A 27778-nucleotide genomic window follows, 5' to 3' on the forward strand; every position below is an offset into this window, starting at 1 on the left:
CGCCAGGATTTTTTATCCTTCTTTTCCTCCATTTATGACCCGTTGTCGCCAGCAGCCCCGAAGCAGAGACGGCGCTCGCCCTCCCTGACGTCGGTAAGAGAGGTGAGGCTAGCGCCAGGACAGACCTCCTCGAACTTCAGGTTAGCAGATGGGTGTATAGCGGGAACCGTTTCCTGTCTGGTTCTGATTACGCGAAGGCCGTCCAAGTGAGGATAGGCGCTTTACCCACCCCTGCCAGGGCGTCCAGAGGCCGGCCCGAGATCAACGGCCTCTGTGACACCTATCAGAAGCCAGGTACACTCGAGCACATCGCACAGATGTGTCCACGTACCCATGGCGGGAGGGTAAAGAGGCACGACAACACCAGTGCCTATTTGGCCGGACCACTGAGGCGGAGGGGTTCCGAGGTGTCCTGCGCGCCACGCATTCCGGTTGTGGGGTCCTTTCGGAAGCCGGACATCGTGGCTTCCAAAGGTACAGAGGCCTACATAATCGATACTCAGGTCTCTGGGGTCCATTTCGCGCTTTCAGCTGCACACCATCAGTGCAGCTACTACGGCCCCCCGGAAGTCTTGCAAGGCGTACGTGGCTCCAAGGGCAGGTACCAGTTCCTGAGGTCGGGTTGTCACGACGGACGGTGGACGCCTTGGCGGGATTGCCCATTGCTTCCGTGCGACAGGCCGCACTGGAAGGTGAGCGGTGCTGGAAGGTCGCGGCACTGGTGGGTGTAGGGCCGGAGTCTGATGCAGGAGGACCCGGGCATGACACACCAGGGGCGTGGCACACCCAGGTACGACACACCAGGGGCGTGGCACCCGCGCACGACACACCAGGGGCGTGACACACCCGCGCACGACACACCAGGGGCGTGGCACATCCGGACACAACACACCAGGGGCGTGGCACATCCGGACACAACACACCAGGGGCGTGGCACACCCGAGCACGACACACCAGGGGCGTGGCACATCCGGACACAACACACCAGGGGCGTGGCACATCCGGACACAACACACCAGGGGCGTGGCACATCCGATGCACAACAATCCAGGGGCGTGGCACACCCGGGCACAAAAACCAGGGGCGTGGCACACCTGGGCACAACACACCAGGGGCGTGGCACACCTGGGGTGACCTACTTCCCATAGGATGATGTCTAGTTAATCTTATCCCCGTAGGTACGACGAGACGACCCCCATGGGTATGATGGTCTGACCTTTGACCTGACCTATGTGTGGGGAAGGGGAGGGAGGGGGAAGGCGTCGTTGTTTCCTCTAACAATAGCAAAATCTGGTATTTTGATAAAGATATACTGAGTATAGACGAAATGTTATGATCCTGAGGATATATATATATATATATATATATATATATATATATATATATATATATATATATATATATATATATATATATAATACAGCGTGACTAACAGTATTTCATATTCATCTGTAAATGAAAACAGTAAATGTTTTACCGTCGGAATCCCTGAGTAACGAACAACGTGATGGACAGTGTCCAAAATATACCAATTAAGGAAGGACATTTATTACCAAGACGAGTGAATGTTGAGTGAGGCAACACGTCACGAGGCGGAGGCCCAGGTACATGAGTGAGGTAATAACGAGGCTATTAATACCCGGGGGGAGGGGAGGGGGAGGGGCTTAATGATGTCCCAGCTGACGCCTTGGGGGGGGAGGGAGGGAGGGGGACGGGTTGAAGGAAAGAGATGGAAATGAGACGGTGTGTGTGTGTGTGTGAGGGGGAGAGGGGTTATAGGGAAGGGTGCAGACGTGGAGGGAGGGAAGAAGGCACTGAAGGAGGGAAGAAGATGAGGGTGGGTGAAGGAAACATATCAGGAGAGTGTTGAAGGATAGGGAGGAGAATGGAGAGAGAGAATAGATGGAGGGAAAGATGGAGCCGCGTTCACTAACAATAATGGATTGCGTCCATCACACGCGTCTAATTTTAACAACGTTCATCCATTTTTATTTTCCAGGTAAAATGCACAACGTGAAACCATGACAGGAAATGACAATTTATCGACGCATCGCTGCTGTCCTTTGTGTTTGGAAATTAAATCCGGGTCTTTTACGTAGGCCGCCGCTGCTAGGCTGCATAACAAACACACAAATGCGTCACGACAGATAAACAGATACATGAGGTCTACCCCAGAGCTGGCGTGGGCAGAATACCATCTATTGCATTATTAAATAGCGAGAGCTTGCAGGCAATTGGTCGCCTGCGGCCAATGACGTCAGCAGGAGAGAGAGAGAGAGAGAGAGAGAGAGAGAGAGAGAGAGATGTAAAGCTTATTATGCTTTTGGAAAACTTACTCTCTCGCTTTGCTATACATTAGAACTTCGTTTTATATCATGTACTCAGGGATTATATTACTACTTTCAGTATTACGAGGGGAAACATGATTAACTGTACAGTAGATGTAATATGTTTGAGAAGTAGCGAAGTAAATAAATAATTAGACGCACGATCCCTCATAGATCGGCTGCCGTCAGTCATTCCTCGTCTCGTGTATCCAGACATTAGTCATCTTTATATGTTTGATATATTATGGTCAGTAGAGTGGATTATCCTTCATATCATTAAGGTAAATACATGTCGTAGATTATATTCCCCTTATCTACAATTGTTAAGTTTGCTAGTGTTTGGTAGATAAGAAACTAATACTGTAATACGAATAGTTATATATCATTAGATTTTGACGATATATGGAACAAACCGTAGGACTTTGCGCCCATAAATTCGATTGCCAGCCATTTTCAGTGCATGAGGGATAAACGCAGGTACGAGATTTGCTCAGACTAAATCGTCCACAAGATGATGAAGATCTGAAATAACGTATTGAGAATCACCTGATAGTTCGCGTCTCGCCCTGAAATCTTTTCCAACTTTCTCCCACGTCTCACCAGGACACATAACTTCACCAAGAATTTCTTTCCGTTTTATTCTATTCCTGGAGATTTTATGAAGTAAATCATCGTTCATCACACTTCATTTCTTGACGGCCATAAGCGCTAGGAAAATATACTAAATTGTTTTGGGCCATTTTGACGGAAGTGAAATTTCCGACGTCGCTCATCTCGTTTTTATGTATTTTTTTCTCATTATAACCTTGCATTTTTAAAGGCTCTGAACCTGTTGTGAATATATGAACCCCACTTACTGTGTTGCTTCTTGGAGATGTAGAACACACAGGTGCAAAGCTACAGGTGCAAACGGACGGGTTCATATCTACAGATACAAACTTGCGGATACAGATGTACAAACCTACTGGTACAGAGCTACAAATACAAACCTACAGCTACAGAGCTACAAATACAAACGTACAGCTACATTCTTTGAGATTAACTGTAATGAACATGATTAACAAATTCATAAACAAAATTACTCTACCACAATCCTTCTATCAGACAATTGGATATGTAGTTACAATTTGAACACCTGACAAACAAAGACGAAAAAGATTATAAAAAAGTCACAATATCACATTTACTATATGAAGGCAAAACAGTGTTACCTGAATTCTTGATAACTGAAGCTGCCAGTGAAGGGGTTCGAACCCTTCTTGATGCCAAGATATAAACTAGTCAACATCAGACAGTAGACACACACCCCAGTTCTTATCTCGTCTATCCGGGTTACCTGTCCCGTCTGTCTCAGCTTCTTGCTCGTCTACATAGAAGCTATTTTACAGGGAGGTAAATACGTGTATAAGAGAAAGCATGTGTCAGGAGTAAGTGTGTATGAGACAAGTCTGGTTAGAATGTTGGTGACAATGGACGATGGTGAAAGGTTGCCTGAGCAGTTTGAAGAAGTGACTGGAAATAATGACGATGGAGACGTGACTTTTGATACAGCAGGATTAGAGTTAAGGATCCGAGGGGAATAGTTATGTGTAGAGGAGAGGTAGATATTACAGTAGGAGTGAGAAGAGTATCATTGCTCTTGAAGAAGGGAACTGAAGGGATAACAGATGGAGTGGTGTGAGGTGGTGGAGAGCAGAAGCGAGGCTGCATGTCCAGTGGATCTGCGGTTATGTGCCTGACGACTGGAAAAAGGAAGTAATTTTTCCATTACATAAAAGAAAAGAATTGAATATAGTTGTAAAAAAAGTACAGAGTGATAAGTCTGCTGAGCATAGTTAGCAAGGCGTATGGCAGGATTGTGTTTGTGTGGATGACTGAACCAACCAAGCAAGGGTTGGTGAGGAACACGATGAGTGTTTGGAAGAGAAGTGGATTTGGTCAGAGTCTTGTGCTCAGGTAGATGGTGGAAATAGGTTTACACTCAGAGGAAACAGATGAAAGTTTATCTTGTATTTATGGGTTTCGAATAGGTGGAGGGAATAGGAAATGCTCTGTAGTAAGTTCTGACGCTATATTGTGGGCTTGGAAGACTTCTGAATACTCAACCTAAGATCTTAAGAGCATTTCTAAGTGCGATGTATTTACTGCGTGTGTCAGAGTGATTGGCGGTATGACTGATTGAGTAACGGTATGACTGATTTAGTAACGGTATGACTAAGTGGTCTGAAATGAATATAGGAGTAGGTCAAAGATGTACGTACAGTGTCACGATGATTGTGTGTTGCGTTACTGAATGGTGCATTACATAACACGAGAATCAGATACGATGATAGTTATGTATCGTAAATCATATTGAAACAGTGATAATTGTTGTCTACAGATCATGCCTCGCAATTAGCTCATTCATAAAAAAACAGGTGGGTAGAATAATGAGCCGCTGTCATAGTGTCTGTCGAAGAAATTTGCTGAAAGTGGACGTGGGTGAAAACGAAATTATAGTTTGTGAGAGTTGGGATGTCACCGTGTATTACCTGAATAACTGGTGAAGACCTGGATGCTGTTGATGAGATTAGGTGTTTTGGAATAACGTTCACCCAGGAAGGAAAGTAGAACACTGAAATTCAGCATAATGCAAGGGAGAATATAAAGGTCTAGTCAAGAAGCTTTGGTGATTGGAAAAACATTACGGGTAGAGTGGGGAAGAAATTTACGTGGAGTAATTTTTCCCGGGTACGTAGAGATCAGGTTAGCAGGAGAGATGAATGATTTGTATGGTATAGTTCGACTGAACCGACAGAGTAAAGAACAAAGATGTGAGAGGGATGGATAAATGGTGTGGAAAAGAAAGGGCATTAGAAAGGCGTATGGATGAAAGTCTTTTAGTAATGCATAGGTTCGAAGAATTCTTGATAAATGAGAGGTTGCTCGAGAAGATATAGCCTATAAAAGTATTGTTAGATATGCAAGGAGGAGAGGTAGGTTGAGGAGAGAGAGAGAGAGAGAGAGAGAGAGAGAGAGAGAGAGAGAGAGAGAGAGAGAGAGATTCAGTGAAAGAATCAGTTAGAGTTTGAGGATTATTAGAAATCAGACACAGTGGAAGTATTAAGTGTACGGTGGTGTGCATACAGGCACCGGTCTCTGTGTGAGTCAGCCTAGCCCGCGCTGGGGAGAAGTAAGAAGCTCTTCGCAAGTGTGGACGGTGAGGACATTCTCTCCCTGCGACACAGTGGCCGTGGGTGGGGCATGTGTACGAGAGATATGGGAGGTTGTATATACCCACTCCCCTCTCTGGAACCGGAGGCTTATATAATGATGAAGGGTAGATGCCCCCATTAGGACGTGATTAAATATCTTTTTTTGTGTGGAACAGTTGCTTAGCTGAGGTTTATAAAGATGGTATATCCAACGTCATTAGAATGAGCCGTGGTCTGTGACGAATATCATCACCAGCTCATGACAGCGTACATGTTTGTCACTCAGGGCAACAGGATGCTGAGAGGCGGTTCACTTTCTGTGGGGGCAATCTCGCCTCGTCCATGGGCATTGTTCTGGTACAAATCGAATCCCTGGCAATGTCTGGTCTGTCCCTCGCCACATCTTCCTTCGTCAACACTAGATAGTCATCTGTCTGTTTCCCATCAGTTGATATGAGCGTTTGTTATGGCGTTAACAGAACCAGTCACCCTAGGAGCAACATGGGTCGAGCGGAGGAAGGCTAATAAACACTCTCTTGTTATGAGCATCGTTATCTTTAGCTATTCCAGGTCAGGTCAGAGGTCGTCAGCCTCATGTGAAAACATTCAAAGATATTTTCTATAATCTTACGAAAACACACAATATTTTAAACCCAATCTTATGGAATTAAGTTTATCACACCTCAACTTTACGAACCATAGATTATCTGAATACCAATTGTTGAGGTAAAAGAACGATTATATTCCAGTTTTACGTAGAATATTTATCATACCCATTTCCACGACAATAGATATCTGTCGACCGAAATGTACAGTAACAGTTTATCCAGAAACACATATTTTTTCAGGACGTAACATTTTGACTACATGCGTAAAGCATAGATGAAAGGTCAAGCTTTATGAGAAGAAAATAAGAATGAATTTCATGTTAAGCTCTTCCATGGTCTTAGCTTTACTACAGGAGAATTTTCATAACAAAAGGCTGCAATGTACAAATGACTAAGTGTGCGTTTCGCAGTAAGGACAGTGTCATGCACTAAGGCCAGCGTCTCACGCTACAGGCAGTGCAGATCAAGGCAAGTGAAATTAAACTAACTGGACATGTCCATCTCACACTGCTCCTACGTTCTGGACACCACCCAGTACTGGCATCGAATCAACCTACCACAGGACTCCTCTTGCCCAAGATGCAACTTCCACACTGAGGACAGCACACACTTATTCCTCGACTTTCCTGCACTCGCTACACAAAGAAGACCACACACACACACACATGACTTTTCTTGACTTACATCCAGCATGGTAGATGTAGATGGCTTCCTGCACCTTTCTTAGGGACGGGCTGTACCAAGGCGTGTGCGTCCAAGAAGATGAAAAGACGCGATTTATATAAACAGAGGCGAAAATAGGCGAGCAAGGATCGAAGCTAGCGTGGAGGTACACTCCATCAGGATTTGAGGGGGGTATACCACATTGGCCACACACCTTGGCCACATGGAGATGGGCCAGTATTCGTACTACCCTGCGTGAGGAATGTGTCAGGAAACTATGGGAAATGACATAGATTCAGTGCGAGATAAGGCCAGAGGATGAAGGGCAAGGGCAAGTTCAATGAGAGGAAAATGAGCAAAAAAAAAAAAACTTATCAGTTGAAGATTTAGCTACAGATGGATCAAGTAGGAAGAGAAGAGGAAATGTTGAATGACGGAAGTTGTTAGAGATGCTTAACTTTCCGAAAAACAGACTTGCGGAGAATCCGAGCAGAGATGAAAGTGGAGAGTGGGTTAAAGGAGAGGAAGAGTTCCATGGCCCAGTACACACTGCCCCAGATGCGACAGGTATCAGATCAGGAGCGATCAAATCATGATTAGGGATGGGGGAGAGAAGAGAGAGGGATGTATAAGAGGATTAGATTCAGGACTCCATGTCAGCCAAGAAAACCTCCGCTATACGTTCAGCACAGCATGAAGCATCTCGGCCAATGTAACAATGTCCGTTGCAGGAGAAGTCAGTAAAGAAGCCATGCAGGAATGACCACTAAGCTACATGTATGTCTGTATGTATGTAATTACCTGTTTGTACTGTACGAGGAGATGGTTCTACCCTCGTGGGGGCCCCATCTCTCGAACTCTCCCTTTCATAAGAATTGTTAAAGTTCTCTACAGCATCGCATTTTAAGTTATTCTATTTATGTGCCATTATTATTTTATGAACGTACTTCCTTTCATCTTTTCTAACAAGTATCTTGCTCAATTTCATGTTGTAGACTCTGCTTGTGTATCTTCGCATCTTCTGAGCTCATGATATCAGCAGACTAGTTTAAGAAATTTAAATGTTGTGATCAGTCACCCCTTACCCTTCTTTCTTTCATGGTTAACAAATCTAAGGCGTGTACTATCTTTGTTGCCCTCCTCTGGACCTTCTCATTAATTCTCTGAGTTTCTTAAGTGCGGTAACGAACCCTGAGAAGCATGTTCTAATTAGGCTTAACGTAGGATGTAAACAGCTTGCTCAGTACTTTTTCATCCATACGTCTGGAAGTTGTTTTTATCCATTACCATTTTCCCTAATGTGGGACTTGATATATGTATGCATGTATTATGTATGTATGTATGTAGGTCAGGTCAAAAGCAGTAGATTAGAACAAAACCATTCTTGTATGTTCAGTTGTATGATTTAACACTTTAGGGGTTATTTATCTCTTTAACTATTTATTGATTACTTTATTTGTTCGTCTCTTTTTAACCACCATTTTGCAACCAAGGTGACTTTCAGGGGTGGTAAGAGAACTGGGAGAGGGAATAGGGGGGCAGTGGGGTGGGATGGAGTGGAACCCTCTAACCATGTCGGCCTTGAACCATGGTAGAGACGAAGGAAATCCCCTAACCATAGGAGGGAAGGAGGGTGGAACCATTTACACATAGGAGGGGACGTGGAACCTCGACCAATAGAAGGTTGTAGGGATTCAATAGCCATGGGTAGAATTAGATAGCCTCCGCCCACGTGGGGAGTTCGACGGGGGTAGTAGTCTGTACCCATGGCTGAACGAAAGGAGCCTTCGACCATGGGAGGAGGTAGGACGTCAACGTGAAAGACGAGGGGAGGAGTGTGGCCACAGAGGGTGGTTGGGGAGGCTCCAGCTGTAGTAGAGAGCGAGAAGAGCCTTGAACTAAGAACAAGTGGGTCGTGGCATAACTCTCTTGTAGAGGGAGTCCTTGGGAGGCTCTGTTTCACTTTCATTGAAAATGGAGAAAAAAAGTTAAAAAAATGTTGGAAATAAAACCTGTGGATGATATTTGTGGCCCCCGGCTCCCGGTAATTACGGCTGGAATATGCTGTCAACATGAACTGTCGAGTTTCCATGAATATAAATTTCCCAAATTATATTTTTAAGTTAATTACTTTTCACGGATGTAACGTTCGTATTCACTAGTTATTTTTCGTCTCATTGTTTGAAGGTTCGTTCCCCTTGTTTGATTCAGAGCGGTAGCGAGAGCTGGAGATGATGTGGAGAGAGGTCAGGTCCTTCGTAAGGTCAAGTTTAGGCCTTATCTGGAAGTTAGACCTTTGAACGCTGATGTGAGGAAATTTTGAGCGAGGGAGTTCGAAGTGAAATCTGCGTGTGTGTTGCTATAGTTCATGGTTATCGATGTCAATAGATCATAACATCAGGTCCATAAACGGCGCTTTCTTTTTAGAATCTCATCTTACCTTAGGAATTCCAGCACTTGCTAATGTTGCGTATACAAGATAGCTTTTCGTCCAATATGAAAGGGTCAGTGTAGGATAGCCTACTAGTGATATTGATTCGTTCTGATTTCACTCGCAATAATGGGCAAATGTTTTCCATCTTATGAGACGAAGATCTTTTTCTTCAGAGGATTGTTAACATACGGAACACTTTGTCAATTACACCTGAAATAATTCCAATGGTTCTCCTCAAGTCCACGATATACATTATCTGCGCCTCGTCAAGTCCACGATATACATTATCTGCGCCTCGTCAAGTCCACGATATACATTATCTGCGCCTCGTCAGGTCACACTGACAATTTGCAGGTTGTTTTCTTTGAATCATCTGTATCCCTCCTAACTTTCACCACACTAACATGTGAGTGTCTGATAGCTTCCACAATCACAAACATCCTCGAGAGGACACAGTGGTCTGGTGCTGCTTGAATTCCTATGTATTCTTTTGCATTCCTTTGTATTTGTAATTACCTGCAGAAACGCCTTCATACACATGAAGGAAACTTGGCCGTGAAGGCATGAGGACGGCAGTGGTGTGTGCGAGACGATGGCATCACCAGGACAATGGAAGGCTAGGCTAACCAAGACATTTCTCAGACTCGTCTTCCTCAGTTTACTTCATTGTTCACGAGACTGGCTGAGCCGCAAGGAAGGTAGTATATTAGATGATGAAATTGTTAACGCACGTTGTTGTCTGACTACTAGGTTTAGTTCTCCCCCTTAACGGTGGTCGTAAATCACAAGTTAAGGAATGGTTTTGTTGTATATCACAAATAAAGAAACAGTTGTGGTCGTAATTCACAAATAAAGAACAGTTGTGGTCGTAATTCACAAATAAAGGAACAGTTGTGGTCGTAATTCACAAATAAAGAAACAGTTGTGGTCGTAATTCACAAATAAACAGTTGTGGTCGTAATTCACAAATAAAGAAACAGTTGTGGTCGTAATTCACAAATAAACAGTTGTGGTCGTAATTCACAAATAAAGAAACAGTTGTGGTCGTATTTCACAAATAAAGAAACAGTTGTGGTCGTAATTCACAAATAAACAGTTGTGGTCGTAATTCACAAATAAAGAAACAGTTGTGGTCGTAATTCACAAATAAACAGTTGTGGTCGTAATTCACAAATAAAGAAACAGTTGTGGTCGTAATTCACAAATAAAGAAACAGTTGTGGTCGTAATTCACAAATAAAGAAACAGTTGTGGTCGTAATTCACAAATAAAGAAACAGTTGTGGTCGTAATTCACAAATAAACAGTTGTGGTCGTAATTCACAAATAAAGAAACAGTTGTGGTCGTAATTCACAAATAAAGAAACAGTTGTGGTCGTAATTCACAAATAAAGAAACAGTTGTGGTCGTAATTCACAAATAAACAGTTGTGGTCGTAATTCACAAATAAAGAAACAGTTGTGGTCGTAATTCACAAATAAACAGTTGTGGTCGTAATTCACAAATAAAGAAACAGTTGTGGTCGTATTTCACAAATAAAGAAACAGTTGTGGTCGTAATTCACAAATAAAGGAACAGTTGTGGTCGTAATTCACAAATAAAGAAACAGTTGTGGTCGTAATTCACAAATAAAGAAACAGTTGTGGTCGTAATTCACAAATAAAGGAACAGTTGTGGTCGTAATTCACAAATAAAGAAACAGTTGTGGTCGTAATTCACAAATAAAGAAACAGTTGTGGTCGTAATTCACAAATAAAGAAACAGTTGTGGTCGTAATTCACAAATAAAGAAACAGTTGTGGTCGTAATTCACAAATAAACAGTTGTGGTCGTAATTCACAAATAAAGAAACAGTTGTGGTCGTAATTCACAAATAAAGAAACAGTTGTGGTCGTAATTCACAAATAAAGAAACAGTTGTGGTCGTAATTCACAAATAAACAGTTGTGGTCGTAATTCACAAATAAACAGTTGTGGTCGTAATTCACAAATAAAGAAACAGTTGGGGTCGTATTTCACAAATAAACAGTTGTCATCGTAATTCACAAATAAAGGAACAGTTGTCATCGTAATTCACAAATAAACAGTTGTCATCGTAATTCACAAATAAAGGAACAGTTGTGGTCGTAATTCACAAATAAAGGAACAGTTGTCATCGTAATTCACAAATAAAGGAACAGTTGTGGTCGTAATTCACAAATAAAGAAACAGTTGTGGTCGTAATTCACAAATAAAGAAACAGTTGTGGTCGTAATTCGCAAATAAAGGAACAGTTGTGGTCGTAATTCACAAATAAAGGAACAGTTGTGGTCGTAATTCACAAATAAAGAAACAGTTGTGGTCGTAATTCGCAAATAAAGAAACAGTTGTGGTCGTAATTCACAAATACAAGAACATTTTGGAGGGGTTGCTGGTGGAGGAGGTGGATGGGACAGCATAGGAATGTCTTTTGGAAGTGCATTATACATGCCATAATGTACGTCTGTATTCTGCTGTCTCTCCATCCAGACTTCTGTCTGTGTACCTTCTTGTGTCTGTATCCACATGTATGTGTTGTATCTTGTTCCTCCTGTACCTGTATGTATGTGTGTAGTCCCTATTATTCTGTTCATCCGTCTTTTTTATTTATGCTGTGTCTCGACCTCTGCTCCTCTGCTGTCCATAGTCTGCACCAAACTCATACTAAATAGAACATTTCCTTAGCATTGTTCACCAGAAAACATCTTCCACGCAATAGTTCTGACCCGAGGTTCTCCCATCTACTCAAGGGAAAAAAAGAGTCTTCCATAATATGCCAACGATTTACAAAAATAGCACATTTTCACCAATTTCCTTACGTGTGGGAGGCGAACAGAGAGAGCACGCACACAGCAATTTCAAGAGTGCCCCCAAAATATGCACCCTCGTGTTTCCTTAGATTTTTTTATCACAGCCTTGAAATTGCTACTGAATTCTTGTAAAAAACTGAAGAGAAACTGGTCATTCTAAAATGATACAGGCGGCAGAGTAAATGAAAACGTTCCTGCTGTGCTGATTTTCACGAATTTACAATTGAGTCAAATGTCGTCATTTATAGCTAGGAGGTGTTGTCCTTCCGTCCTGCCCATCTAGGTGTTAAATGCATCATAATTTGTGTCGTCGCTAACCATCAAATGTGTGATATACAATATGAGGAGGGTACAGTCCTCAGTGGGTGTGTCTCACTGTTCTCAGTGGGTTATGTCTCACTTACCTTGCATTCTCCTCCCTGCTAGGTCATTGTTACTTCAGTCTCCCTTAAATCTGTCCTTAACCACACTCGATTGACCAGAACTCCATGTCTATCGCCTCGCCTCACTCATGGTCACGTGCCGCTACACAAAGTACTTATAACACAATTTGTTCCTCTACTGGGGGCTCTCTCTCTCTCTCCTCCCCGCACTTTAGTGTTCAGCAAGCTTACAAACACCAAAAACCTGTAGTATAACCACAAGCACCAGCCCTTCACTCCACCACAACGAGGCTACGACTGAGCGAGTGCGATGCCCAGTGGAGGTACCTGCTCCTCCTTGGGAGACGTGGACATCATTATCCTGCTGGCCACTTACTGTAGGTCGTGCAGCAACCAGCCCTGCCAACACCACAGGCGACTGCTACCTGAAGCCTGCCTTCCCAAGGCTTCCAACTACCTCAGACCCCACAAGGGATGTGGAGAGTCTGCTATTAATGCCAAAACACGTATTAACGTTGGCACTCTTTCGGGGCATTTTTACTGCTTATGCTTACTGCCCACCAGTGCCGTCTTTATGGTGTCAGTTTTCAATTCGGAAAATAAATGACTGTTTTAGGCATTGTCATGTCCTTTCTGAAGGGGCGAAGTAGACGCAAGAAGTGTGGAATGTGTAAGGTGCTTGGCTGGCATCACTCAGACTGCAGCTACCCATTATCATGGTGATGTTTGTGTCTACTAACCTTCAACACCCACCATGTTATGGCCTCTTAAGAGGAACGTGATGCGTCATCACGCACCTCTCCACTGATACCTTCCACCCAGCTTGTTGAATACACACGTCAAGACACTCACCCTTGAATGAATACCTAGCAATATTCACAGGAATGCCTCCCCTCACTACTCATACACACAGGGACACGCCTTTATGTCAGGTTTAGTCATTAGGGACTTCTTTCCTCCTCAGTTGGTCTCGGGAGACTTCACAAAGACCATAAAGATGTGGCGACGCGACGCTCAGGTAATGTGTGTCCTTGCGTCACCAGTGGTGTGAGGGTCAGGCGATGGACCTATCCACATCTCGACCATCGGGAACAAGTACATTGAAATGGACAGTGAAACCAAGGCGAGGGTAAGCTCCTGGTATTCCACGGCCAGGAGCCTGGTTGCTGGGCTTCGAAGGGAGGTTGGTAAGCCAACCTCACCAGGAATAAAGTGTGAGGAGGAACGCCCTTACGATGTGGGGGCAGATGACATCCTTAAGCACGACAATACGACAATGAAGCACGGCGGAACGACCATCAAGCACGGCAGTACAACCATGAAGCACGACTACGACTATGAACCAAGACAGTACGACCATAGTGCACGACGGTACGACCATAAAGCACGACTATGAAGGAAGGCAGCACGACCCTTAAGCACGACGGTACGACCATAAAGCACGACTATGAAGCAAGGCAGCACGACCCTTAAGCACGACGGTACGACCATAAAGCACGACTATGAAGCAAGGCAGCACGACCCTTGAGCACGACGGTACGACCATAAAGCACGACTATGAAGCAAGGCAGCACGACCCTTAAGCACGACGGTACGACCATAAAGCACGACTATGAAGCAAGGCAGCACGACCCTTAAGCACGACGGTACGACCCTTGAGTATAATGATGAGAGGTTATGTCGTCATACCCAGAGGCTGTTCCGACGTCGTAAAGGGTTGAAGGAGACTGAACATGTACAGAGGAGCCCGGGAGCTGTTGCCTTAAACCGGATCATCAGGTCGTCTCGCTGAGGTAAACAATCCGTCTCGTTCTGATGGACAGAACATGGGAAAGATGGGATGAGACAGTAACCTGTTGTACTGTCTTACTCTCGAAGTACATTACTCGGTCAGACGATACTGGATAATCTTGTTTATAACCTCTCTCTCTCTCTCTCTCTCTCTCTCTCTCTCTCTCTCTCTCTCTCTCTCTCTCTCTCTCTCTCTCTCACACACCCTCCTCCCATTTACCACCTCACACACCCATTTCGCTTCCCCTTCGATTCCCTCCACCCTTCTCCTACCACCAGCAGTCAGCCCCCCCCCCCCTCCTCCTCTCCACCCACCCAGGTGCGTGGGAGGGGGACACATGAGGGAATTGATGTGTGTCCGGTGAGTCATGGGTAGGCGCCCAGCTCACCGGGAAAGGAATTAGGCTTTCCCTCGTTATTTTCTTATATTCTTGTTCGTCATCATCGCCATCATCATCATCATCACCACTGTCATAACCACCGTTCATCCCCAGCAGTACTCATCACTCCCACCACTATTCATCGTTACCACCACCGCTATTCATCCCCACCACTACTCATCACCCCCACCAACACTCATCATCACCACCAGTCATCATCCCCACCACTACTCATCATCCCCACCTCTACTCATCACCTCCATCAGCACTCATCATCTCCACCACCAGACATCATCCCCACCTCTTCTCCACATCATATCTAAAATCGATACAAATCTATACCACAAATCAAGATAATTACTTTACCTTAAGCATCCACTGGGTGCACTAGGTCAAGACATGGAGAGTTTTATTACCAATTTAGGTACGAAAGTAGATATTGTAACGATACAGATTTGCAAGATGAGCTTACTGGACGCAATACTCTGTAAGGAAGATTACTGAGGTAACGATGTATGAAAACCAGTTAGAAATATACAGATGTCATCTGGAGGGACATTTTTCTTTATGTTAGTTGAGACGTCACGGGTACCTGTACCGACTGCAGTTTCTGGTCCTGATGGCATTCATCCCCGTGTGTACTGAAAGAGTGTGCGCCTCTGAACTTGCACCTGTGCTTGCTCGTCTACTCCATTTATGTTTAAAGACCAAAACTTTTCCTTCTCCTTGGAAATATACAATGATACATCTCATCCCTAGGACCATTTTCAAAGTCTTTGAATCCCTCCTCAATTTTCATATTCTTAAACACCTCGGAAACCACAGTCTTTTCACTGATCTACTTGTGAAATCTACTGTTGATATTCTTTCGTGTCTTACTAATGTCTGGTTATCATACCTGAAAGATTTTGGGGAGTCATGTGTAGTTGCCCTTGACATATCTAAGGCTTTTGACAAGGTGTGCCTTTGGGGTCTCATCTCTAAGCTCCTCTCTTGTGGCTTCCCTCCCTCACTTTGCTCCTTCATATCTAGCTTCCTCTCTGGCCGATCAATATCTGTGATTGTTGATGGATCAGCCTCCCCCCATCCCCCTTTTTTTTTCTCCATCAACGAGTCACTATTAGGAGCGCTAACCGCTCCATTACTGAGTTCCCGGGTTATCCTAAGCATCGTCATTGGCCATTAGTAATCCTTTTATGTTGCCCAGCGGGGAGGCCAAGCAGATGGCAGTGGGCGTAAGAGAGATGGAATAGGAGGGAGGAGGAGATAATGGACACGAAGGTACGAGAAGAGAAGTGAAGGATGGAAGAAAGAAGAACGACGCTAGACAAAAAAGGGATGGCACAAGAGAGCAGCGGATATACTGTGGAAGTGACATTTGAAGCTACAGTTAATGTAGCAATATAGGATCGATTTATATGTACGGGATTGATCTGTATTATCCCAGGATTGATTCATATGTATAAGATCAGTTCGTATGTACAGGACTGATCCGTATGTACAGAACCGATTAGAGGTAACGGCTTCATTTAAGGGCTTATGTGTCTTAAGAATGAGTTTTTCTTAAGCCATTAGTGAGGCGTGTGAGCGTACACGGGCTCCATCTTGAAAGTTACGAGTCCCGATTTATACCTCGCCTGACGTTTTACTGCGTTTACAGAGTGTTTATGTTGGAGATATAACATGCCTGAATAGAAGCATGGTGACCCTCTGGTATAGAGTTAACATGTCTAAAGTGAAGAGTGGTGGTGACCTTTAAGGTCGTGAGTAACCTTCCTTAGCACGGGTGAAGGTCACGAGATGTTTTTGATATTAGGATGTGGACACACACACACACACACACACACACACACACACACACACCGCTGGTCGAGAGTAATTAGTGTTAGCCTGCGGGTGGAAGGCGACGAGGCTGGAAACATAGGCGTGGATTTAGGAGGAGTGAATGACATGGTAGGGTACTAATGGGTGAAATGAATGGTGCCCGTCCAGTGGTGAAGGGTGTTGGGTCGGGCGGGTGACAGTGTCTTTGGGAAAAACAAGAAGACGATTCACTAAAGACTCTCAGTTACTGTATGTCTGAGAACAGTTGATTAAAGGAACTTTTAACAGATAAATATTTGACATTCGTCGTGCCTCAAGACTGGAAAACTGGAAGCGAATCATTCCTGCAATAGGGAAGGCCTCTGAACCACAGGGCGCTCGGGTCCTGCTCACAAGACTTGAGTCGAACTCCTCAACACCTGAGAATTCTGAGAGAGCCACGGAGGTGGAAGGGAAGGAGATCCATCGTCTGGTCATCCAGCTGATCCTTCCTGAACGTGTCAGTGTTACTTTCAATTCATGGCAGCTGAGACGTAAGAGCCATTCACCTCAGACAAAACCAGACCCAGCCTTAAGACCGGCGGGGCGGGTCGAGGCTGCCATCCACACGCGAGCAAACACGACAGGAACTTCTTATTTGTTTTCTTCGTAACGAAGTCAAGGTTTTTAGTGTATTCATTAGTATTATTATTATTATTATTATTATTATTATTATTATTATTATTATTATTTTACAAGCCCAGGACATTTTTTATAGGGCTGCGCAGCTTCGAGGCTGCACTCCATGCAGGAGCAGAGAAATGATGTACTCTTTCGAAGCGAGAGGATCCCCAATGAAACTGTAATCTTTTTCTGTCCATTACTCCATAATACAGTCCTGCTGAAGGTGACTTCTCGCTCATAGTATAAGCACTTGCAGGCGGAGACCGGTAAACACCTCATCAAGGAAATGAAAATTTCATCAAATTCTCGTTAATATCTGCTCCCGGTGGATGACAGCGAGAGAAAATAATGTTTGCTGAAGACACAGAGGTTCTCGAGAGCAAACTGATGATCACGTCATAATAGTGTGATTTATCTCGTCTTCATGACGCTGTTGTAATATATGAAGGGGAAAAAATTGTGACAGAGCTGACGTGTGTTACTGAAAGACGAGAGAAAGATACCAGTGTTGCCGTCCCCCACCACGTACGGCAACACTGGCTCCTGCCTGGCCACCTAGATTGGTATGTCTGTCTCCAGCACTCTTTCAGGTATTTCGTGTCCTGTTACGTACCGAGATGGCTGGTGTATTCCTGTCCGGGTATATATAGTTCCTTCCCATCAGAGGTTGGGTGTGTGTGTTCACATGGTCGAGGGTAAGGTAATCTGACGGTTTGGTTTTCGACCCATGTCCACGACGGTTCAACCTGTGTGTACGACGGTTCGACCCTTGTGTATGACCGTTCGACCCATGTGCATGACGGTTCGACCTATGTCCACAACGTTACTATATAAGTGAAGACGATGATACGACCTTAGTATATGTACGAGGTTATTACACGGAGCGCCATGGTGCGACCCTTGAGTATGATGGACTAGCAGTAACCTAAGCTCTAAGGCTGGGTTAAAGACCAGCACAGGCCATCATACCCAAGTGTCGCCTTCCCGTCCTCAAAAGCCGTAGAGTCGTGCTCTAGGTTGGATAATACACTCAGCCACCAAGCACGTACGTTCATCTGATGTATGTCGTTGGAAATGATTACTAACAACACCTTAGATTCGCCAAACAGGCCAGATTCCATACCAAACGTTTACCATAAAAAGTACAAATATTTTGGTAACATCTTATCGGGGTTGCTGCCAGACTCGCGCCCAACGTATCGTACTGCTGCTATAATATTAACAGTAATTCACGCATGATTATACTAAAGCTCGGGTAAGTAGAGGGTTTGCACTGGTATCACTCACGTCTCTAGCTCATACCTCAGGCGATAATGAAAGGACACGGGTTCAGGCCAGAGATACATACAGTGAAATGGGCTTACCAGTAGACATTGTGTACACACCCAACCTTCCTCAAGAATACCGATATATAATCGCGAGGGACAAAAATCAGATTAATCTTATCCTTGTTCGAATTACTTGACACCTGAAATCCCCGGGGTTCTGTGGCCGGTGGTAGATACGTAGAGCAAGAAAATTCGTACGGTTCATAACGGTTATGAAACTTTGTAAAAGTCAAAGTAAATAATAAACAAGGGATGTGTCACAGGAGAAAATACCAGATAGTTGTTGTTTTCTTTTTTCAATAACTGTATCGATATTGTGATCATTATATCAATATGGTCTTGTAACGATATTCTTAACCCTTAAATATGATTATACCATATGTACAACAACTCGACCGAGTGAAGACGACGCTTCAACCCCTGTGTACGATGACTTAACCAACTCTTGAGTACGATCACTAAACCCAACGTCATCAAAGAGTAAACTTTTTCTGACTAGGATAAACAGTATCCCGTCTTGACATGACCAACCAGATGTATTTTGAAAATTTATACCAAGACTTACCAAACATATCCTCACCTAACCTATACCCAGCACTGTTAGCCATCAACATAATAGCAATATATCCTAGGATATCATAGGACATGGTTGTTGACGCTATGACAGAGGTAGCTTTCGAAAAAGTCATCCTTTTTGAGTGTGAAATGGTCGTCCTGTCTGTTCTTCCTGAGGTGGAGGGTACACAAATATACGGTAGCATGTCTCACATTATCTTTATTTCTATGCGAACGAAATTTTGGGAATAGACAATACCATACATGGTATTGTCTGGCCGGTAACTTGCAGATTTTCCTTTGATTCAGATATAATTCCCCTTGATACAGTTGCCTTTTCTCCAACTGAACCACTTTCTTTTTTTAAATTGGATTCATGTTTACCGAATGGACTCAAGAGACATAAATGTCATGACAGCGTAATAGGACACGAATGTGAGGTGTGAAATACAATATATAGATCTTCCTAGAGGCCCAGTTTGTTACGGTGATGATAACCTACTGAACATTACGGTACGACCCTTGAATATGATGACCTTATGACCCTCGGGTATGATGGCCTCCTCTTTAATCTGACCCTTAAGGGTGGGGATAAAATTAGGCCAGGCCATTAGAACCGAGGGTCGTATCGTCGTGTTCAGTGGTGAACCGTCGTACTCAAGGGTCGTACCCAAGGGCCGTTGTTACATGTTTGACGATCGTATAATCGCGTTGAAGGGGTTAACCCCATGATGTATAGACCATCGGGTATATTCAGCAAGCTCCAGTATACTGTCTATATACCTACGAACCTCGACGGAAAACATTGTGTGTATATATGTAACTATCTGTACTTCACTGACTCATTATAATAGAAGATTAACACAAAATCTATCATTACAAACCTCAGTAACTCCTGCACTGTGGACGCCCTTTAGCGGTTTCGTCAGTATGTTGTGAATCATGAAACTTGTTAAGCCAACCCAGGAGCTGTGAAGTAGTATTAACGCACGCCAGGAAAAATATGATATACAATTTGAAATTTCTGATAAGCAAGAGACCTTTGACTTTATATGTGTGTGTGTGTGTGTGTGTGTGTGTGTGTGTGTTTGATAGATTATGAATTTTTTTGAGCCATTGAGGAAAGTTACGAAATGTCATGGAACAAGCTCATGCCTTCTGAATAATATCATAATTTCTCTCATATCTCAGTAACTGAAATGACCGTCATGTCTCGTAATGTTTCGTGTCTCGTAATGCTGTGGTCTCTTTCTTTCATGTCTCCCCCTCACCAAAGTCTTGCGTGTTTTTGTTTTGCTTTTTCGTGTTATCTTCGTGGCTCACTTATTGTTTAATGTCATGCTAGATTTTTACGTCTCCCGAAAGGTTTTGTGCGTTTCGTGATATCTGGTGTGTTTAGTAATGTATCGTGTGTTTCTAGATTCGTAATTCCCATAATTTCTCACAATGTCTGGTTTATCTCGTAATCAATTTTATGTTTCGTGACTCATCATCATGCATTCTTATCATCTTCTTTCTTCTTCTTCTCTTATTCTTGCATTTCCTACTGTTTCTTCGGGTCTCTTAGCGTGTTGTGGTCCACCTCCCAATACGTGTCTCGTCTGGTAGGCAGTCGCTAGCTTGGCAATGTCTCTTATGGCTTGGAAGTGCTCGTGTGGGTTATCATGATCACCGTCAGCCGTCAGGAATATCCCTAAGATTCACTTTCTTATATCTGTAAGAATTACTGGGAGGTGTGAGCACTCCGTGCCGCTTCAGGGGAGTTCAGCCTACTGTCAATATTTTCACGTTGTGGCTGTTCGTTCTCTCGTGTCTTTAGGTACTTGACGTTCAGCACCTGACGCTCCTCGGCACTTGAGCACCACCTGGCGCTCCTACCTGGATGTGTTAGTGGGAGATGCCAAGAACATGAGGGATGTGGAGAGCGAAGAGGAGTGCACCAGTTTGTTAGGAGAACCAAGAGAACCTTCGAAGTTGGTCTGAGACGTGGCTGATCAGATTAGAACTGAGTGGATGCAAGATAATGAGGATGGAGACACAGGGAAAAGAAGGCCCTAAGTATGAGTATTATCTTGCAGGATATGATAGGTATGTAGGAAGCTGTGTGTGTGTGAGGGAGACATGAGGGGGCGTCTTCGTTCCCATCCTATTGCCAGAGTCCTGTCAGCTGTCTGCTGGTAAACAGGAGGACTGCATTCCGATTCATGTTTCTCAAGGTTGGTCACTGCACAGAAAGATGCACAGAGAGCTAATAGAGAAGGTCTGGAGGAAAGCGATAAAAGAATTGTGAGAGCTGTTTTACAGAGAAGAGTTGGAGGCCTTTAAAGTTGTCCTCCAAGGTAAAGAGAAGAGTAAAGGGTGACCCAATCAAAGCCTTTCATTTTCTTAAACCAAATTGATGACTTAGAAAGGGAACATTTCTTCAAAAGTTTTAGGGTGGACCAACCAAAAGACATATCAAGAAATCAAAGCTAAAGATTTGTTAGAAAAGACGTGAAGAAGTACGTGTTGCGCGTGAGGGTAGTGGATGAATGGTAGAGTCATGAGGAGTTGAATTTTGTAGACAGACTGTAGAAATAAGTTTTATGGTAGAAGATGGGGCCACACGAGTGTAGAGCTCCTTCCTAAACAACACAAATAATGACAAATTACCTAACGCTCAGCACTTCATGTTTAGCACCTAACACTCAGCACCTCATGTTTAGCACCTAACACTCAGCACCTCATGTTTAGCACCTAACGCTCAGCACCTCATGTTCAGCAATTAACGCTCAGCACTTAACGCTCAGCACCTCATGTTCAGCACCTAACGCTCAGCACCCCATGTTTAGCACCTAACGCTCAGCACCTCATGTTCAGCACCTAATGCTTCAGAGATCAATAATCTGACTGTGCCTCATAGAAAACTGCTTCTCCGGCGATGCATAAAGGTCAGTTCCTTAACCTCGAGTGCTGGTCATACTCAAAGGTCGGATCCTCAACCTCCAGTTATGGAGATAGTCAAGGGTTAGAGGCCTTTGACCTTGTGTGTGCCGATACTCAGAGCTCAGCCAGGTCGTTCACGAGTACTACATCACGACCCTGGGTTCGAGAAGGGAGTGGTCGTAGGGTGGGTGACCTGGGGAGGCGTGGTTGACGTGGTTGGATGGATGGTTGACGGATTTCTGTGGTGGTCAGCTGGTTGCTGTGTTTAGGTGGTCGACATGATCTATTGGGTGGTGTGATGGGTTGGCTTCATGGTTGACAGGTTGAAATACTCGACGTCTTTGGTTGACATGGTTGAGTGTTGATGTGATATGAGGGGTTGATATGACTGAATCGTTGACATGGTTGGTTGGTAGAATTGAGTGAGTGGTGGAAGTGGTTGGTTAAGTTGACTTGATCGGGTGGTTGACATGGGTAGTTAAGTTGACGTGATCGGTCGGTTGACATGGGTAGTTACCTGACGGTGGTTGGGTGGGTCCTAATCAGACAGTTCATCCCACTTGACACCCCAGTGAGGCTGTAGGGGTCGCCCCTGGCGGGTTATGGCCTGCCTCGCCCTGCCCTTACTGGCCAGGGTAGTCACGCCCGCTGCCTGGTACCCGGCTCCTGGGATGAGCAGAGACACACGAGTTCTTCATCCTTGTTGTGGGTAAAGGCTGCCGTGGGTCGTGGCTCCTTAACCCCCTTGAAGATAAAAAGGTACGACCCTTGAATACGACGGTACGGGTCAGGTCAAAGGCCAGGTTATCATACCCTAGGGTCGTTCCGTCGTGCTCAAGGGTCGTATCTTCTAGCTCAAGGGTAAATTTGTCGTACTCAAGGGTCGTGCCGTCGTGCTCAAGGGTCGTACCATCGTGCTCAAGGGTCGTACCATCGTGCTCAAGGGTCGTACCGTCGTGCTCAAGGGTCGTACCGTCGTGCTCAAGGGTCGTACCGTCGTGCTCAAGAGATCAAGTTCGTTGATAAACTTGTGTACCCAGACTTAAGCTTTCCTCTTACAACAAAAATTCTGTTGTCTTCTACTCGGCTGTTATCTGTGCGTGTTGGGAGGAACAGCAGTGTAATCTTTCATTACTGTGAAGTTGGTCTTAGAGACACGCATAACTTTCTGTGGATATACTTACGCTAGGTTGAACGTGCTGAGTGGTATACTTACGCTAGGTTGAACGTGCTGAGTGGTATACTTACGCTAGGTTGAATGTGCTGGGTGATATACTTACGCTTGGTTGAATGTGCTGGGTGATAATTGTGCTAGGTGTATAACAGATGATATAGTTATACTAGGCTGAGTATGTTGGATGATATATCAGTGCTAAGATGACATGGTTATGGTAGGTGTATGTCAGATGTAAGTCGGTTTAACAAGAAGTTTTGTGTGATTAGATTTCATTAAGTAGACTGACGAAGGAGTTAAACCGAGTCGAGGTGTTTTGTATGGCATCTGATCCTTCATCATGTGCTGGACCAGTGTTCTTGGACCTACTGCAAGATGGCAACCTTACCGTCTATGATCCATTGCATCGAGCTCCTGTGGTGGATGCTTAACATTGTACTGCTCTACGTATCATAATGTGAAGATGGGAACCTCTTCTCAAAGATGCCAAGGAAACTCCTAATTCTTTTCCGTACGAAAGAGATTGTGAGAACTTTGCTCACAAGAACATGGATCGCATTAGAGACGGGAAAAATACAGGGCATCAGTCAACTTTGAGGAACTGGTGACATTTTGTATCAAAACAAAGAATACAGTTCGTTATCCTTGGAGGAAATTAAGAACACATTTCAAAATCTTCGTCCACTGAGAATACAATTTTTTTCACCGTTAAAGAAGAGGCGTTAGGAGTTTGTTTAGAAAGACGAATAATAATTTGCATTATGTTAGCAGAACAAAGACATCGTGTTATTCTTCAAAAATTATACAAAAAACTGAATTTCTCTACAAAAATAGAATGAAAAAAAACTTTACGTTGAAGAATACAGAGCAGTTTATACCATCCTTCAAGAACAAAGCGTAGCTTGCTGACCTTCTTCAAAGACGCCTCTCAACTAACGAATAATGAATAAGTAAATATGTTCACCTCGCCCAGGGGGAAGCACAGAACCCATGGCTACTGCCTCCCTGCCAGGCAATCCTGCCCACCGACTCCAGGCAGGGAATTGAATGCTTTAACCTACTATGTGCGAGAAACTGAAACTTTAAATCTAATTCTTGAACCAGTGTAAGATAAATAATCCGTAGCTCAACATTGTTCATATTTATTTTAGTAATCATGATGACGAAAAGCTTACTTAACACAACGAATACGAACCTCATAGGAAATTATATGATTAGTTTCGTGTAATTGGTTCGCCACCACGAGATATAAGAGGAACCTATTCTCCTCGACGTCTATGTTCGTGTCCGTACATCCGTCCACACGTACACACCTTGCTTAAGGTTCACATCTAAGGTCAGCTCTCTCTCTCTCTCTCTCTCTCTCTCTCTCTCTCTCTCTCTCTCTCTCTCTCTCTCTCTCTCTCTCTCTCTCTCTCTCTATGTATGATATACGGTCGTGTAACCTCGTACGTAGGTGCGTTTTCATGAGCGCTTCAGCATCCCACCGAAAGTAGGTCACCCTGACTGACACTTCACGCCTTTGAGACGAACTTGCTAATCAGAGATTATTTACGTTTTACATTTGATTGATCGTTAGGTAGTTGAGGTTACAACAGATGCCTCTGACGTTTCAGATGATAATGTCTTTCGTAAGTAAAAGAATATAAATATGATGAGTATGATAAGGTTATGATTAAATTAACCATGGCCATTTCAGTGAATTATAAAAAGGTACCTACGCATTTATCCCTGGCTGTTGGAAGGTATTATGTGATATATATATATATATATATATATATATATATATATATATATATATATATATATATATATATATATATATATTGCACAGTTTTTATATTGCTGCTTTATTACCCGTCTCTACTACCCTTCTATGCCCATTACTATATACTCTCATCTGTTCAAGTTGTATCATTTTATCTACTGTTTTTTCCCTCGCTGTTATCAACCCAGTTTCCTTGCTTCATGCTCTCATAAGGTCTGTCTTCCTGTAGTATACTTCAAAACTTTTCTAGTTTTGAGAACGTTGTAATTGGTAATTTCCATTCTTCTTACTGTTACCTCGTTAACTTCAAACTTTCTTATTTTGTTTCAGTTTTTACATTTCAGCTTGTACATACAACGCAGATATTTACTCTGTGTGTGTGTGTGTGTGTGTGTGTGTGTGTGTGTGTATACATTCAAAACGCTATTGGATCAGACTCAAGGGCCAGCACATCTGCTGGATAATACAGGAATGATACCAGCTGATGGTAACGATCAGCTGATGGTACCACCCTCATGCATTGATCAGCTGATGGTATCAGTCAGCTGATGCATCATTCAACTGAGTCTAGTACGTTAAATGTTCAACTTAAAAAGCTTGGCGTACCGGACACAAACACAGCTGGATATATTACAAACACAGCTGGATATATTACAAACACAGCTGGATACGTTACAAACACAGCTGGATACGTTACAAACACAGCTGGATATATTACAAACACAGCTGGATACGTTACAAACACAGCTGGATATATTACAAACACAGCTGGTTATGTTACACTCACAACTGGGTACGTTACAAGCACTGCTGGTTAGGTTACAATCACATACAAGTGAAAAGTCGTGGCATACCTTGACACAGTGGAAGACCATAGTGTGTTCTACCCTCACACCACTGTCGAACTTGGTGTGTTGTAGCCTCATACCACTGGAAGAACTAACACCTCTCGTATCTATACAGCATGGAAGAAGGTAGTGTCCCGGAATCTCAAACCTCGAGAAGAAAACTTTTGTGGGTTTTAAACTGACCCAACTGCAAGAGTTTGGTTTGTGCTACGCTCACACCAGTGTGACCTTCATCACACGTTCGGACGGTGGTGGTGGTGTGGTGTGGGGAAACAATGGAGTGTGTAAGTTTCTCTCGTGGCCAGAGTAAACCTATTCGTTGTGTGATACTCGCCTGGTGGAGGCTCTGTACCAGTTCCACGGTGGTAAGAACTGTTGTTCCCTTCCCGTCACCATGAGTCTCTCTCTCTCTCTCTCTCTCTCTCTCTCTCTCTCTCTCTCTCTCTCTCTCTCTCTCTCTCTCTCTCGTCTCCGTTCCCATTAAGGCAGTTTTTGCTGCTCGATACCTTTTTTTTTTTCCTGCTTTCTCCATTAAGATTTTTTCCTTTTGCACTCAAGCATTTTCGTCCCTCCTTTTTTAATTTTTTTTTCCCTGCTCTGCCTGAGCAGGTCTTTGTCTTAACAGAGTAAATTTTCTAGTTGCACAACGTTTTCTTCACCGTTACTTCAGCATTTCTTTTTCCTTTAACATTTTCTTTTTTTAATGGTTGCGTCGTTTCATCTGCAATTTTCATCGCCCACTTCGCGGACGTGGCCTAGGCTGGTACCCAGAGCGACAGTGCCGTCCCCTTGTGTACGTCCGATACGCTATCGGACCCGCCTCTCACACCAGCACCACTTGTCTGCTGAAGGCCAACGGGAGGAGGGAGGACCAGCGATGGTAACGACCATAGGTGATGGTATCAGTCAGCTGATGGATGGGTGGTACCAGCTGATGCATCATCGATCAGCTGACGACACCAGTCAGCTGTTATATCGATCAGCTGACGACACCAGTCAGCTGTTATATCGATCAGCTGACGACACCAGTCAGCTGTTATATCGATCTGTCAGGATATTCCTCAATGACCCAAGAATTCCTCCTCTGTGGCCACTTTACATTTCCGTGGGAAAGATATACACAGTCTGGTGTTTCACACGAGCCTGAACGACCAGTTGGAAGGTCTTGCCACCAGACCCAGTGGTCGTACCGTTGTGCTCTAGGGTCAGACCGTCTTGCTCAAGGGTCGTACCGTCGTGCTAAAGGGTCAGACCGTCTTGCTCAAGGGCCGTACCGTCGTGCTCAAGAGCCGTACCGTCGTACTCAAGGGCCGTACCATTGTGCTCAAGGGTCGTACCTTCGTGCTCAGGGTCGTACCGTCGTGCTCAAGGGTCGTACCTTCGTGCTCAAGGACCGTACCTTCGTGCTCAAGGGTCGTACCTTTGTGCTCAAGGGTCGTACCATTGTGCTCAAGGGTCGTACCGTCGTGCTCAAGGGCCGTACCGTCGTGCTCAAGGGGTACATCATAGATCCGAACGAGAAATGGTTTACGTTGGCCACAACTCATAACTCTGCCCTGTAATTACCTCTTTTCGCTGTTAATAACCACCTTAGCCTAATTGGTGGAGGTCTGATGTGAACTTAGGATGTCTAGTTATTTCCTTCGTGTGTCTTCCGTCCGCCTGGGATTGACTTTGGCCAGATAAATTGTCACCTTCATCTCTCGCCCTTTGAAACATGTTTCTCACATTCACCAACAAAAAATGTGTTTCTCACATTCATTTACAGACATGTTTCTCACATTTGCGAAGAAACATGTGATTCACCTACCAGATCCATCAAAGACGATTTAAAAAAAAAAAGAATTGGCCAGATATTTAGCTTTTAGCTTCTCGTGATCAATGATAGCTTCCCTCTCCATTGCAAGCTTATGTTTGTATAAACCGAACTGGTATCAAATTTAAGGTTCCAATATGGCCTTAATCATCTTTAACTCTACTGATAAAGTGAAAAGTCTCATTAACGTTCGTAAATTTAGGTTTGCATATTGGTTAACGCCATGAAATACTGTGTGACAACGAACGTGAACTGTTGCTTGATGATGTCACG

At 44.0% G+C, this 27778-nt stretch overlaps 1 protein-coding gene and 1 long non-coding RNA gene across 5 annotated transcripts in view; one reads left to right on the forward strand and one right to left on the reverse strand.

Moving 5' to 3' along the window:
* LOC139750236 (uncharacterized) overlaps positions 1 to 27778 on the forward strand; it is a 562931-nt gene that overhangs the window by 175100 nt on the left and 360053 nt on the right. The window lies entirely within an intron of this gene.
* Positions 1 to 27778, reverse strand: part of ChT (choline transporter) — a 125703-nt gene that overhangs the window by 82402 nt on the left and 15523 nt on the right. Inside the window, exon 1 of one of the 4 annotated variants that reach the window (XM_071664732.1) lies at positions 12810 to 12829. The exons of 2 other annotated variants lie outside the window; for them this stretch is intronic. The gene's annotated coding sequence lies outside the window, so the exon portion shown is untranslated. Of the gene's footprint in view, positions 1 to 12454; positions 12729 to 12809; positions 12830 to 27778 lie in introns of those variants that run through there. One more of the 4 variants, XM_071664730.1, reaches the window with a different exon arrangement.

Source organism: Panulirus ornatus, chromosome 9 (assembly GCF_036320965.1).
Source record: "Panulirus ornatus isolate Po-2019 chromosome 9, ASM3632096v1, whole genome shotgun sequence".
In the NCBI taxonomy this organism is placed as follows: Eukaryota; Metazoa; Arthropoda; class Malacostraca; order Decapoda; family Palinuridae; genus Panulirus; species Panulirus ornatus.